Source organism: Triturus cristatus, chromosome 5_2 (genome assembly GCF_964204655.1).
Source record: "Triturus cristatus chromosome 5_2, aTriCri1.1, whole genome shotgun sequence".
Classification (NCBI taxonomy): Eukaryota; Metazoa; Chordata; class Amphibia; order Caudata; family Salamandridae; genus Triturus; species Triturus cristatus.
In genome coordinates, this window is record NC_140588.1 from 923,341,415 (window position 1) to 923,355,812 (window position 14,398).

A 14,398-nucleotide genomic window follows, 5' to 3' on the forward strand; every position below is an offset into this window, starting at 1 on the left:
ATACGCCCACCCCCCAATCTCAGGGCCCCCCTTCTAACAGTGTTGCTTGATCATGCTGGAGGAGGTAGGTACCGGTGTGTAGAGCAACACAGGCCAGCGAGGTGTCCAAACAAGGAGGAATGCCTAGTTGTGTACAGGGTTTGTAACAGTAGTCACAGGCCCTGGAAGTCTCCATCATTCAAGAATGCCCTGTGCCCCTTGATAATGAGTGCAGGGACCCCAGCACGGTCTGGCATCCATGATGCCAGGGGAATCACCAAGGTGCCCACCACAACATGTGCAATCCACTCTGGTGGGCAAGGGGCCATCCATCCTCTCCAGAAAGGAGGGTAATGCAGGCTGATGCTGTGAGGCCCAAAGCAACAGGAGCCCGACAGCCCATGGCCTCCATGTGGGCCAAGTTAAAAAGGGGAAGGGACTCCGAAGTCTCTGTGTGCCCGTGGACACGCGGCATGGCGATCGGGCCCAAAGCATCAAAAGACGCACCTCACTCAGACAGGCGGGGTGCCATCCATCCTCTCCAGCAAGGGGGCAATGCAGGCTGACACTGAGGGACCCAATGTGAGAGGGGCCCGGCAGCCCAGGGTCAACCTAAAGGACCAAGTCCAGAAGAAGAAGCAGCTCGCCCACATACCCATGTGAGAAAGAAGACACTGGCCATGTCTGCTGCTGGCCTTTCGATCCGGGGCTAACACCACCCCTAACGTGGCCAAATTGCATGATCACATGAGGCCCCGGCTGCAGCCTGGATGAGGACGCTAGCATGCCCACAGGGATTCCTCATGGTCAACTGTCGCAGCCTGGTCCCTGTTGCCGTGAAAATATCCTGGGTGACCCCCGCAAAGGTCAAGTGGGGTTTGCTGGTGTCCAGGATGTATTGAGCAGGCCATCTTTCCAATACACCATCTTAGCCATGCCTCTCCACAAGCATCTACATCTTTATTGTCATAATATGAAAATACTCTTTGGGGCTGTAATGAAAGGCATTTACACATCTACATTATACCTAGGTCTTCAAATACCTGTGTTTATGAGTGTAAATTCATAGTTTGTGTTCATGCAATGTGAATTGGCACAAAAGTCTACACCAATATGGTGAAGTATGTTATTTAGTAAATCTTCTCAAAGGGTTATATTGTGGGAGTCCCAGGCCAGGATTAGCTGCCTATTTCGAATTAAAGGCCCATAAATTTGTGAGTTTGCGGATATTCACAAGCTCTTCACAGGCACATTCCCACAGTGGATATGGTTTTAGAATTAGTCATCCCTAAGGCAGGGTCAGTTTTTATCCATATTAGCTACAGGGAAGGAACACCCCTATAACTGATAGCAGGTACAAAATATGGGCTTCTCCATAAAGAAAATGATTTTCCCATGGAGAAAAGAGAATAAGCGAAATAATTGACTCGTGCATCGCATTTACACAAGGGCAACTTTAAGCACATTACATTTCCAAATGTAAATTCCAAAACTGCTACTAAAAGTCTGTGACTGTTGCTACTGCTGAAGTACTCTTTGTATCCTCTGTGAATTCCAAAAGTGTACACATAATACAATCCTCAGCACATAAATAATTTTACAGCAATAACATCAGTCATGTCACCTATTGTTTTCTCAAAACTGTTCTGTCTTCACTAATTCTAATCAAACTTGGCCTTGCTTTTTAGCAACATTATCAAAGGTTCCTTCTTTGCGACAACCCTAATGTGGCTGACCCTTTGCACTCGCGTACACCTAGAAATGAAAGTAACGGCTCCATGTTCTGCAAGACTGGAACAGTTTCTGATAGTTGACACCAAATTGGGCCCGAAAGTAACAACCTCAGATGGTATAGCATATGCCCTGGTTACTATACCTGCTCACTTAGAAAGTCAGAGTTATCTCTTTGAATGGTGATACCCTTCTTGGACCTTGGCTCCAATAGGATGACTCTTCTACACATGGCATTGATGAGGATAATCAGGACATAATTAAGAATAAGTATTTATAAGTGGTTGGATCACAAAGAGCATCTACAACAGTTGGAAGGATGTGGAAAAAGTTGTAAGAGGTGGTGCCTTATGCAGCACCATCAGATGGGACATACCTTTCAGATTAAGTGTTTCATTATAACAATCACTCTCCGAACCACAGAGTAACCAGCATTTCCTGGGTACCTCACTTTACACTTGGATTTTGTGAATAGCTCAAAATAGTAAAGTTAACCAAAAGTGTAATTTACTCAAAATTGTAAGTTATCTTTGTGAATAGCCCAGGCAGTGTGTAAATAGCCCCCAAACCCTTCAGTTTGGTGGAGACATACAAGTTATGCTTTTTCTAGTAAATATATACTTGGATTTTGTGAACAGGCAAAAAGTAGTAAACTTACTCAAAGGTGTTCACTACTCTGAAATGTACTGTGAATCATGCCCAAAATTGACTGGTAATTGGTGTCAAATTCATACAATTCCAGGGTTGTGCAATATTTCACCTTATGCGTATCTTGCAAACAGCCAGATTTCTCCTCCAGTGTCCCTTTATCACTCTGCCACGTACCATCCACTGCTTTCTTTAACCAGATTACAAATCGTGTTAGGCCCCAAAATAAATCCTCCCCAACGTTTTTCCAGAGACCAGCAATGGCTCAATACTTTTCTAAATCGAAATTGCTTGCTGAAAGAATGCATATATTTTGCGTGGTACACATTCGGTAAGTTATAAGAAAAACAATGTACAACAATTGGATCCCTGAGGAGCTAATTAAAAAAAGTAATTCTCAAACTCAGAAATTGCTGCCAATACTCGTGGTGATGCTACATGCAGGTCGATAGTTTCCTCTAGTAAATGTGTGCCTTTCCATAACAGCGCTGGCAGCAACAAAAACAATTCTTAGGATGTTTTCGTAATTTTCAAGTCCATCATCGTTTTCTTAGCAGCTATTTTGACCCCTGAAGACCTTAAGTGTGGGATAATTCAGATTTGCGTTTTGTTAAGAGGATGTACTCTGTATCCTTTAGTCTTTATTCAGTTCAGGTACACACCACCAACAATAGCAGCCTGCCAGTATGCTCCCAGTCTCCAACTGACTTTACATAGACCAACACAACATGGAGACCATGGACATTCCTGGCATGAGCTGCTGCATATGCTTAAAGGGAACAAGCACATACATATAACTACAACACATCCTTCTTACATACCAGTGCAAAGAAGAAAACAAGTTATAATATGAAATAAGAAGATTGCTACACAAACAGAATAAAGCAATACTAAAAAACGTCCTAAATAGCAGAAGAAAGACGAAAACACAACATAAAAAGAATTATTATACACAGTGTCTAAGAAACACCTGCAAGCAGGCAGTAATTCATGACATAATCCCTGAAACGTTCAGGTGCTTTCCCAGGTCTCATTGGAGTATTTCTCCTGAAAGAGTCATATGACAAACTAGTTTCACTCTCATGCATACATGTTCCTGATGAAATCATATTATCCTTTTCATCTGGCAATCTGTTGCCACAGTACTTCACTTACTGGGACATGCTCCACTTACTCCCAGTGCGAACTGTCACCACATTGCTTTTAATGGAAGTAAAGACAAAAGGACACATACATTTAGTCTTTCTTTTCTTCTCCCACCGTGGTTTCTTCACTAAGACCAGTTCTCCTATATTCCACTTTTTATTTTTCACTGATTTCTTCATATCATATCTGTGTTTATACTTCTGCTAATACAACCTGATTTTAGCACCCACCTTCTCTTTGTTGAAATTGCAAGCCCTTTTTGTTTGCAACCATTCAGGATTTAATTTGGAGATGGCTACTTTACCCCTCAAGAGCTCAAATGGGATCTCTGTGTTACAGATTTGAGGGTTGTGCGATGCACTCACCATGTGTCTCTGAGGAGTCCTTATTTCTTTGGCTTACTGCACACAGGCCTTTACCACTCTAATCTTGAGTTCCGCAAGACCATTGTCCTTTCTTGCATAGAGAGTTGTTCTCTGATGGTTGACCCCAAAATCTCTTAAAAACTCTTACATCTCTCGTGAGGTGAACTGCACCCCATTGTCATTGACTAGATACTTGGATATCCCATCATTTGTAAATTAATCTCTGAGAAACTCTAGAACCGTCTTAGGGCTTACTCTGCTTACACATCTTGTGGATACCCAGTTGGAAGTGTAGTCTACTAGTAAAAACACAAATCTCCTATTTGGCTGCAACAACTCAAACGGACCCATTATATCCAGACCTAACTTGGTCCATGGCCCTTCTGGCACAACAACTGGTAATATGGGGTAAGAATTAGAGACTTGAGATTTGTCATTGAAGGTAAACTTATAGCATTTTTTGACCATCTCCTCCACCTGTTGATCCATGCCTGGCCACCAGTTCCTCTCCCGAACCCAAGTTTTAGTGAGACTCCTGCCAAGATGTCCCTCATGACCTAGATTTATTATCTTTGACCTCATACTCATGGGATTAACAACTCTCTCACCTCTCATGAGATCTCCTTGACACAATGTGAGTTCATTTCTTATTGACCAAAATGGCTTCAAATCAGAATCTAATCCTTTCAACAGGCCAGCCCTTAATAACATAATTTACAACTGCGGGAATAATGCATTTTCCTCTCTTTCCCTCTTCCACTCCTCTCTTGTAATGGCAGGCTCCTTGACCCAGCTCACACAGGCTAAGGTTAGCTACATCACATTTGCCTTCTACAGGTAAATGTGACAAACAGTCAGCTGCTTTATTTGCCACACCAGGAAGATACTGCACCTGAAAATTACATTCTTCCAAACCCTCACTCCAACGCTTGAGTCTTGGGGTTAACCTCTCACTCTGGCTGTAAGAAAAGATTTGCACCAGAGGGCAATGGTCTTTCCTCACCAAAAAGGAAATGCCCCACAAATAAAACCTCAACGCCCATGCTATAGCTAAGGTTTCCCTCTGAATACATGAATACTGTTCTTTTGCCTCCTTTAGTGCCATGGAGAAAAATGCGACTACCTTCTCTTCACCACCATCCAATTGTGTGAGTACTGGCCCAACCCTTTAAGGCTGGCGACAGTGGTAAGAACAGTTCTTCTCTTAGTGTCAAAGTGACCAAGAGTAGGCATCCTACTGATTCCATGCTTCACTGCCTTGAAGCTACATCGCAATCGCCTGACCAGATAAACTGAGTTCCTTTCTTTAATAGCACCCTGATGGGTTCTGTTCACTAGCAAATCCTCTCATAAATTTCTGAAAATACTCAGCAAGTCCAAGAAACGATCTTACTTGTTCTTTGTCACAAGGAGTGAGTGCTAACTCAAATTTAGGCTGAATACTCTCACCTGATATAAAAATGGCCTGGTATGTGACTGATGTCACTCCAATTTTGCATTTTTGATTCTTTACTGTGAGACCTTTATCTGCCAGTTTACCCAACACTTTTCTCAATATGTCATCGTGCTCAGGCACATCTTTACCATATACTAGAATATCTTCCTGGAAAAAAAATCAGTTGGGTATATCACCAAGGATCATTTTCATAATTCTCTGAAAATAGGCTGCAGCGAAGGCTAGCCCAAATGGCATCCTCACAAATCAATAAGCACCCAGCGGCATTACAAAGGATGTCAAGTGCCTCGAATCTTGGTGCAATTGTACTTGATGCTATGCTGGGAGAGATCTAGTACATGAAAACATTTTGCTCCCTCCAGCATGGTAATATACTCTGCAATGTTAGTGAGCAGTTGGCGATCTACCCAGATCCATTTATTTAGTCTTCTCAACTCCACACACATCCTGATGGATTTTCCACCAACCTTAGGTGCCAAAGCCAACGGAGCCAACCACTTTGAGGATTTAATCTCCTCTATAACTTTCAAAGCCAACAGTCTATCCAGTTCCCTGCTCAAAGGTTCTAACATCATATTAGGGACTTTTCTTACTTTGTGCACACAAGGTTTGGAATCCTTTTTTAGTACTATCCGATGCTCAAAGTTTTTGAACAGGCCATACTCCTCATTGAATACCTGCAGAAACTTCTTGACGAAATTTTTGACAATCATGCAATCATCCACTAACATGACTTGGTCATGTGCAGTGTGTGCATTGATATTTAAAATAACCCCTGAGTCCCTTTGGTGTCTCCAACTTGGAGGTTGTCCCCACTCTTGGTTACATATACCTTTCCGATGGTCTCTCTGCCCCTGAATTCTATCCTCATTACCACATAACCCAACACGTCAATATGTGCACCACCATAACTGACCAGGTTAATATGTGGTGGACATAGCTTCTCTATGGAAATGTTGCCTCCCCCAACCTATTTCCAATCATTGTAAATAGGGAACCAGAGTCCACCAGAACTACAAATTGCTTACCTTCAATATCAACCTCACATTCAGGCATGCTTATACAACCAGCATCCTCTTCACTGTTACTTTTCAAACTCACCACTGTCTTCAGAACATCCATTACATTCTCTACATTCTCCACTGCCCATACTCTCCCATTGGATCTACAAACCCTTGCATAATGGCCCCTGAGGCAACATTTACGGCATGAGGATATTTTTGCATATCAGTTTGGACTGCTGGAAACGCGGCTAAAGCTTCAACAGCAATAACATTTAAATTTAGTAGCCTCTGATGGAGTTTTAACCTTTCCTCCATGGATCACTTTAAAAATGTTTCCCTCTGCATCTGTTGCATCTCCCTTTCCACCACTTCATTTATGCTGCTAGGCATAGAAACATTATCAGGTACAAACATTTCCTTCACCCAGCCAGATGTATTTTCCACTTCTTCGACAATGGCAATCGCCTCCTTAAGTGAAGGATTCCTTGACTGTTGGTACACCTCATTAACTGATCTCTCACAAGTGAGTCTGTTTAGTCTCCAAATTCACAAGTGCACGCAAGTGTTTTTAAAGGTGCTATGTATTTGCCTACTTTTTCATTCGGTTCGTGTGCTCTTGTGAAAAATTTGTGTCTGTCTAATACAACATTGATGTTCGGACCAAAGTATTGTTACAGCATTTTCATGGACATTCCAAAAACATCTGAGGGCTCCCCATCACCATCATTTATTGGCACCTCATCAATGCTCTCATAAATATTACGGCCCTCAATTCATAGGTTGTGCAAAAGAATGGCTTTTTTCCTGTGTGCCGAAAATATTTCACCTCCAATGGCAACTAAATATGAATCAAAATGTTTCCACCACAACTTCCATGGAAATATAGGTTCTGTATTCTCATATAAAAAGGCAGGTGGCTGAGACATATTGGTAGATGACATGGCTGCAAAAGACGTGTTACGATTAGCTGGACCACAATAAAAAAGCAACACCTTGCTTTGCAGGAGGCACCTTGGTATGTGGCAAGAAGATGGACGAAGTATCACCGTACTATAATTAATTCTTAGAATCGCGTTACTGCCATGGTGACTCAATTACACCGAGAAACGAAAACATAAGTAAAATGCAAGTTAAATCCAATATGGCTGCCTCACGTCATGCGTGGTGACAGCACACGCTCTCCCGCATCATGATGAGGTTGCAAGAGTGCTTGCGCATCGATGTTCAAATATCAACATGAGAGATGTGCTCTGTCACTGGAGAATCCTGCGCGCAAAGTTGTGCGTTCGCCTTCGTAGCTAGAGACAATGGCTGCTTGTGCAGCATCACTCGTGATCCTGAGTACAGCGTGAGCAGCCCGTTGACCTAAGTCTGTTTATACACAAATGAAAGGTAAAGATTACCTTTTTTCTGCTCCACATATTGTAATGTAATGTAATGTAATGTAATATTGCCGTCCGAGATAGTAGTTGAGTATGAATTTACATAGAATATCACACCATGGAGACCATGAACGTTCCTAGCATGAGCTGCTGCATATGCTTAAAGGGAACAAGCAACTACATGTAACTACAACACTTTTTGAATGGAATGATGGCCATCTATGGCCCACTAATAATTTCCAAACCAAAATAATTTAAAAACAACTATTTCTTCTGCATTGGTGGTTCTCTTGCACTTTGTAAAACCAGTAATGGTGAACTCAGTGCTGAATGGACATTAGGGTGAGGCACTAAAACCAGTTTATAAACAAAACCCCCAAAACGAGTTTATTTTGCATAAATACATTAAAAGCATAAATGACAATGCAATTCAGCATGTCAAGGGATCAGAGGCCCGATTGCAAGTAAAGTAGATTTCCGTGTGGAGATTCCAGCAAGAGAAATTTCTGATACTGACAGGAACATCTGCATGGAATATCTGCATGACATGCTAACTTTCATGGAATGTGGAATAACATAGTTTTGTCCAGCCAGTATTATGCGTAGAATTCCCAAATCTTTTTTGGTTAATGCAGATATTCACCACGTGCTCCGAGCATGTTGTAAATGTCTGTGGGGACTCCAGAGCAGGGTGTGAGGAAGGGGGCGAAGAGAGTAGTCAAGGGAAATGGATTGTGTTGTCAAGTCCTGGGCATTACATGCTCCCTCTGGCCTTGATTGAGTGTCTCGGGGGATGGGAAATCGATGCCGACTATGATGAGCCCTTTCCCAAAGAGATTTTACTGGTCAGAGTTTCTGGGTGGTAAAATAGGTCCCCTCTTCCTGCACCCAGAAAATAAGTGTGTGGAAACACTAGACCAGCTATAATTGTGAAGAGTGGAATCCCACAGTGAAATCTGCTCTGCACAAATTGTAATTGAGGCCTTGATGCGATTCAGAGGTTCATATAGTGTTTGTTTAGCTTGAAGACTACAAAATAAATATCCATGCATTCGTAACACTAATGTAGTTCTACTATTTATTACCAATTGGAAACACTGCACATGTTCAAGATGTAAACATCTGAAACTTGAACGTGCCAGGATACCCCACCTGGTTATAATGCACCCTACAGATATGCATAACATAGGATAATATGTACCTTTTGGTGAATATGACGCATCTCACATGTAGGAAGGTAATGGTTCTAAATCATTATTTTGTCAAATAATGGTTATAATTCAGCTACTCGTTCAGCCAGTATCAACAAGTGTCTGAATCTACCCTGGCTTTCATGAATGAGCTAAAAGAGCCAACAAGATGCTGACGCCCTTCTCTGAGAAAGGTCTTCTGGACTCTGCATCTGTAAATAATAATTTGCTTTTAAATGGGCTTAATATCGCAGTTTAATCTAATTGTAAGTGACAGAGGTAACAGGTGTTACCATTAACTAACACCAGTTTCTTCACAGGGGCACCTCGAGTTTACAGAAGATCCCTATTACATGTAGAGTCCCTCAAGGGTCTATGCTGTCTCTTACCATCGTCAAACTTCACATAGAGCTGCTTGGTGCTGATCTCATAGATAACAGCATCAAGATTCACCAATATGCTGATGATACACAACTCTACTTGAAAGTCTCCTCTACTTCAGACAGCCAATGCCTCAAACACCCCTTGACCATGATCCACGCATGAATGTTCAATGCCTACCAACGAAGACAAACTTCCTATTATTTGACAAGAACGATAAACAAGATACAGTACAAACCTGACTCAGTGACATTAACCTTGACAGCTTTGAACCCCAACTCTCACTGAATGCCAAATCACTTGGATTAATCATGGACACCAGCCTTTCCCTCAAAGAAAGCCAAAACACAAGGAAGGCCTGGTACCAGCTCTCTCTTTTAAATAAGGTAAGCCATTTCTTCCAGAAAGTGACTTCAGAACTACTGTTGAAGCTTATAAATGAACCACAAGCTTCTACTTTTCCCAGGTCTTGAACTCCTGGGACTTGAAGCTGATTTTGTTTTCTGTGACCTAACATTCTGCAACATGGATTTGGTATTACACTGTCAAAATATTTTACAATTACATTACATCTTGATGGAGCAGGTAAAGCAAAATTTTGTATACCTCCTCTACTTTGCATAAAAATACTAATTATATAACCTACTTATATTATAATTTGACTAACGGTGTGCTGTAGTATACTTACCAACCTTTTGCAAATTTCATAAACACCAATTACACGTGGGACTTATTGCTATTTGCATGGCAAAATAACTCTAATAACTTAAAATATGTACGCATATTAATAGTAGTACATATGGTAATAGGATATCGCATGATTTATGTTGCTTTTGTGATGTTTGCGTTCCCGTTTTGGACCGTAAAGGTGAATAATATTGCTGTAAATGTCGTTATAAGCTAGGAAAATACTAATACATAAAGGGATTAGTGAGGGTTTAACATTAGAATCATCATTTATTTGTATTAATTATTCTTTTGTGTTTGTTTTGCTTAAGTTGGCATTTGGGCCTACCTAAAAATGGCATGCAAAATGGAGTTCAGAAGTGGCCACCGTCTTGTGAGCGTGATGCTTACTGCACAGACTCGGATGGCTCCGTAGACCTCCAAGTAACCTCACGGCACAGTGTTCCTTGTCAAGGATAGGAACTTGGTGGACTGCCAAACTTCAGTCAGTAAAAAAACGGTCTAAATGAACAATTGGGACATACAAGCAAACCTTCAACCTTGTTGCATAAGGGCAACATAGACTGCGGAAATGAACCAGCAAAATCCATGTGAATCTGGTAAAACGTAAAATCGGACGTTCCCATCCAGCCAATCACCTTCTTTCTTGGCCTAAAAATGTTTCATGTTATCCCGAATTTCATTATAAAAAGAGTAGTAGAATAGGGAGGAATATAGCTTGCTGCCTTCTTACTTGATGACAGCAAACCCTATTGACCCCACAGGCGATGACAGATGCTTGCAAGATTTCTGGTCCTTTGGAGATCTTTGGGACTGTAACGTGCTGAGCAAAGAACTTTCGGACTAAATTTGGTTCTGCAGAGCCAAATGAATTAGAGAAAAATCCAGATAGCAAGAATAGGTAAATATAATGTCATGCAAATTATATTAATTGAACAAAACTCTAAACTTTTGATTGAGCGAAAAAAGATAATATTAATTGCAAACAATATTTAGATAAACAAATATTTGATTAACTGAAATTACGAGTTTGTAGTTTTTCAATGAAGAGAGTAAAGGATTCTGAGTCTTAAATGTGTTTTAGCTGGTCCTAAATCACCATCAACCAATCCAACTAATTGGTCCGTCGACCACGTGGTGGAGTGCCTTGATCTTTAGGATTAGCAATCTTTAGGTGGTGAATGCTAATGTATATTCTGTAAAATAACTTTTCTTCCCTATAGGTAATAAGGTACCCCCCAACATGTCCAGCACTTAGTTATTCATCCCTCCTGTGTGCAGTCTTGTGAATGGAGACGTATGAGTGTTGGTGTTATGGGCCACACTAATGACTGCATGTGTGAATGAGCTAGTGTGACGTCAGGTCTGCGATGCAGGGAGGATAGTTGTCTAAATTTGCCCTTTTTCCCCGGTCTCACGCTGGATCAGTTTTTCTAGTAGCAGAATGATGGTTTTATTGCATTGGTTTGGTGATTATTGCTTATGGATTTGAATAATGCTTATTGATTTCTGATTTTTGAATATTGATTATTGATTGCGGATGTTTGGATGAGTATTGATTTATGTACTAACATTCCATGTTGAGTAGCGTTGCGTTCTATGTTGTTTTGAAGACTTCTGGGATGTAGGAAGTCGGATGGCCTGTGGCAAGTGAAGTCACATGGTGAATTGTTTGTTGCCCTGTAGGTACACGGGGAAAAAGTGTGACGATTGAAGTTGCACGACGCATTGTCTGGGTTCGATTTGGTAACATCGCCGTGTGTTATCGTTAGGGACATTTCTGTGTGAAAGAGGTGTATGGGTAGTAAGGCCACCTGTGAAATTTTGGTCTTAAGTAACAGGAGTCCACGTGAACTCTGATTACGCTTATCACTGGAAAGGTAATAGGTGTTCCCTAAGCTTGTAAGAAGAGTAAAGTAGAGGGAAGTGCTACTTTATTAACAAGTGTAATAATTCTGTAGTAGGGCATAGGTAAGCGCTGCTCTCGGGAAAGAAAGGATTCTGTGTAAATTAACTACATTTTCCGTATGAAAGTGTGTAAATGAAATAGCATTCGACTCAATTGTGAAACTCTGGTTTTATTTCTCAGGAGCAGAGCGTCTCCAACAGGTGTCTTATTTCCAGAGAAACGGTTAGTTAATGCTTATTGGTGAGTGCAATGATTCCGTAGTAGGGGAGAGGTAAGCGCTGCTCTCGGGAAAGACGGAATTCTTGTGAAAAAGGTCAAGACTATCTCTTTTGTTAGCGAAACAGATAATGGTGGCGTTTTTATGTCGTTACTAACAGAATTTGAGTAAAAAGTGAATGTAAGAAGGTGTGCCGATAAATTTTGTAAAGGAGGGGTCAGCAGAAGCAGGAGTAGCGAGAAAAAGCTGACGTCAGAAAAGACCACGCTGGGATTGGTCAGTCAGTAAGGGACGAAGACGCTCCTGATTGGTGCATTAGTGTGAGCTGTGCTAGGAGTGGAGAATTACAGGGTGACGTAGATGCTCCGGATTGGTGCGTTGGTGTGAGTCGCGCTGGGATTGGAGAATTGCAAAAGTAACGTAGACGCTCCAGATTGGTGCGTTAGTGTACGTCGCGCTACGATTGGATAAGACAACAGAATAGTCGTAGGAGAAATCTAGCAATACTGAAAAGAGAAAATTCTGTATTATGATCCACCAGAAAAGGAGAAAAAGTCCTGGTTCGGAAAGATCAAGAGTTTATTTAAAAAGGACAAACCGATTGTGACTAGAGAGGGACAGTTGCTTCCTCCACCGAAATCAACTACATCCTTTATGGTTGCGAAATATGGCTATCATACATGTATTTGGTTAGATAATTGGGCAAGCAAAGATGATGGAGTTTTAGCATTTCCGGAACATGGTTCATTCAATTTAGCAGTATTGAAGAATTTAAGAGAAAGAATGATGAAATTAGAACCAAGACATAGACCTACTCAGTTTGAAGCATTGACAGAATGGGAAGTTGAGATGTATGACAGAGAACGACAGCGGAAGGTACAAGTATATGTTGTTTGGTAGATCGTATGGACAAGAGAATCATGATGATAGAATGAGAAGATGGCGAAGTGCAAAAATGACTGACGGTATGTTCCCTATGAGAAGTGCTGAGGAGACTAGTAGTAGAAAATGTACAGAAAAGAGAAATAATACAGGATCAGAAGGTTATAAGTATGGTGTGCATGAGTCGGAGGATGATGTTCTTGAGGATATGTTTTTTAAAAATCCACCCCCGTATCAATCAAATTCCACATTGTTGACACCAAGTGCCCCAGTAAAAGAATCACCACAAAATATAAAGTTTGAATCAATACCACGTGAGGTAGGAAGAAATAATCCCTTTAGAGAAACAGAAAATACACAACCTGGTAAATTGGCAAATGAAAATTCAGCTGAATTAGCAAGAACTACTTTAGAGTTAACTGAAAAGATTAGGGAATTGACTAAAAACATGGAAGCTGTAACTGTTCCTGTAACAATAGGACCTGTAATGCCAATTTTTGATAAACAAAAGGATAGTGAGCATTGTCTGATGATTCCTTATAACAGCAATAAACAAACCGAAATGCAAAGAAGAGATTCAAGAGAAAATCCATGGGGACAAGCGGTAGGCATTTCTGAACAAAGTACGCCTAAAAATTTGACAGTCAGAATAGGGCATTGGAGAACCGAGTGTAAATTTCCTCCAAGTGCTAATGGTGATAGTGCATCATTGAACCCACAGGTGCAGAATGAGGTGAGTTGTCAACCGCAGCGACAGCAGCAGGTTGTTGCCCAACATTGTCAGGTGCCAAAACCGCCTTTTCCACAGAGCGTAAATCCTCAGAAATACAGTAATGAGACAGGATTCTACAACGAAGAACAGGTAACTAAGCTGCCGTGCGCTAGTGCTGTTTCGCAGTATTGGCTACAACGCGATGAGAGTGAGTCAGAAGAAAGCTATTGATGGTGCGGAGGGGAGGAAGAAGAGTGCGTACTTGGCGCAACTCTAGAAGTAGACCAGACAGGCCCTTTTGTGGATGGAAAGGTAAATGACGAAAACATTGCTTTCCTAGTAGATACTGGTGCTACTCATTCAACTGTTAGGTCAGCTGATGTCAAAAATCTTCCTCTCTCGGATGAAACCATCCAAGTGGTTGGAGTATCCAACAGACAGATAAAAACATATCTCACTGAACCAGTTAAAGTTAACATAGGGACATTTTCTGAGATTCACCGTTTTGTCGTGTGCGAATCAAGCCTTGTAAATTTGTTAGGGAGAGATTTTCTGTGCAAAATGAACTGCACAATATTCTGTACTCCTGATGGCATAGCTTTTGAGACTCCTGATGAGGATGTACTGTACAAAATGACTATAGCTAATATGGAACCTGAAATTATTGAGGCATTTGCTGTATTTGACCCCGAAGAATTGTCTCAAGAAA